Here is a 2,582-nt window from a genome sequence, read left to right as displayed (position 1 = left end):
CTCCTTTAGTTGGTCTCGATACATGAGCCCAGTTAGAACACCAAGACTTAATAGCTGATTCAGATTTTAAACATCCCCAAAAGTGGACATTAGTCAACTGAGAAAGGAGAAGTCTAACAAATGGCACTTGAATGAGGGTGTGAGGGGGATGCTAGAAGAGATGCACTAGGTAAGCGGGGGAACATGCAATGAAGACTTTATGTTATAGACATACTTTACCCATATATAAAATCCTCTGTTGTACATAAGGTTTTAGAAGACCTATTGTTTTGGAAGTGGATGGCCAATCCTTCTTCCTAGTCTAGTCTTAATTTGAATGCTTGGTTTTAAAACAGTATGACAGATAAGCATGTTACTGAAAGAAGCACATGAAGATCATTTCTCAGTTATTGTTGTTTGTTGTTGTTAAGTGCCATTGAGTCGAAGACAACTCATAGTGACCCTATGAATGAAAGTCCTGGACACTATAATTTTCATCCTTTCCCCAGGGTCATAGGGTTTTCAGAGGCAAGCTATTATGGAAGTGGGTCCCACTCCTGCTTCCAAGCTTGTTTTAGTCAGGCATACCAGGGATACACGACCTAGAAGAGTGTTTTACCAAAAACAGTTAAAGGCAGGCCTGAGGGTCATGAAGTAGAATCACTCACCTTTGGCTTAGGAGCATGACTTACTGTCTGCTAGGCCAACTGCGCACACTCGCTCTATCTATCTATATCTCTCTGTCTCTCTCTTTCTCTCATTGTTGTTAAGTGCCGTCAAGTTGTAGGTGACTATGACTGAGAAAGGACGAAACTTATACAGGTGTCCAGGACTTTAGTTCATAGGGTCGCTATGAGTCACCTATAGCCTGACAGCACTTAATAACAACAGCATAGAGAGAGAGATCAGTTGGCCTAGCAGACAGAAAGTCATGGTCCCAAGTCAAAGGTGGGTGGCTCTACTCCATGGCCCTCAGGCCTGCCTTTAATTGTTTTTGGTGAAACATTCTTCTAGGTCGTGTAACCCTGGTATGCCCAATTAAAAAAAGCTTGGAAGCAGGAGTGGCATCCACTTCTATAATAGTTTGCCTCTGGAAAATCTATGAATCTTTCACAATTATAGAAGTAATCAACAACTTAGGTGTTGCTCCCCTGCCCTTGGCACATGCATCTTTCCCCACACTACCAGCATCTCCTTCCATTCCCACCGACCCTATGCTCTACAGACTGATAGGAGAACAAACAGGTTGGCTCTGGAGAGGTTGAAACCAAGCTGCTCCTTGGAAGCAAGGATTCTGAAGGTCCACCTGACATAATTTGGGCGTCTTGCAAGGACGGACCAGTCCTTGGAGAATGACATCATGCTTGGAAGAGTGGAGGGACAGCTCAAGAGAGAAAGACCCTGGATGAGGTGGATTGACTCAGTGATTAGGGTTATGGGGGTAGGTGTATCAGAGACAATGAGGTTGGCCCAGGATAGAGTAGGGTTCAGAATTGTTGTCGCTAGGAGTCACAAGCGACTCAATGACACAGAGCAATAACAACAACATATATAACCCTCTTTCATGATAGTTTTTATTGTATTTTATTTAATTGCTTAGTGTTCTGACTATTCTGGATGATATGATGGCCTCTCGCGTCTTGAGGAGGGACACAAATGGAACACTCTGGGCTCTTAGGGCTTTCGTTTCTTTCCAAGTGGGTATCTGCAGATGGAACTTGCCCAAGGAATTGGGAGTCTCTGACTCATAGTCTATCAGCATTTGGGTGTGCTGAAATTTAAAAGTGCTGTACGGCATTAATTGATTTTGGATGAACACTTGAGTGGTACAGCAGTGGTCTATTTGCTCTACTGAAATAACTTAGAGTTGCCACAGGGCTGGACAACAGTACCATAGATGGTCAAACACCTAAATTAGCTACCCATCATGGGCAGTGTTTGGTGGAGCTCTCAGGTTGATTCAGGTTGGAAGCAGAAGTGGCATCTACTTCCTAAACGCACATGCCTCTGGAAAGTCTATAAACTTGGGGAAATGATGATACTTTGATAGTTAAAGAACGGCTTCTGGCCTTTTGTTCAACCGTGTGTGTGTGTGTGTGTGTGTGTGTGTGTGTTTATACAATATATACTATATATATACAATATATTTGTTGTTGTTAATTGTTATGTGTCATCGAGTCGTTTGTGACTCATAGCGACCCTATGTACAAGAGCCCTAAACGCTGTTCTATCCTATGCCAATCTCGCTGTCTCAAACACATTCATTCCCACCACTCCACTCACAGAATCAACCCATCTCATCGAGGGTCTTCCTCTCCTGCGCCATCCCTCCACTCTCCCAAACATGATGTCCCTCTCCAAGGACGAGTCCCTCCTTGCAACATGCCCAAAGTATGTCAGACGAAGCTTCAGAATTCTTGACTCCAGGGAATATCCTGTCTTCACCCTCTCCAGGACAAACCTGTTTGTTCTCCTAGCAGTCCATGGTATATTCAACACTCGTCTCCAGCACTACAACTCAAAGACATCAATTCTCTTTCTTTCATCCCTGTTCACTGTCCAACTCTCCGATGCATAGCATGTAATTGCAAAGACTATAGCCT

Source organism: Elephantulus edwardii, unplaced genomic scaffold (genome assembly GCF_000299155.1).
Source record: "Elephantulus edwardii isolate Elephantulus edwardi_28Jun2011 unplaced genomic scaffold, EleEdw1.0 scaffold00001, whole genome shotgun sequence".
Classification (NCBI taxonomy): Eukaryota; Metazoa; Chordata; class Mammalia; order Macroscelidea; family Macroscelididae; genus Elephantulus; species Elephantulus edwardii.
The sequence above is the reverse complement of the archived record's forward strand: the minus strand, read 5'-3'. Positions refer to the sequence as shown.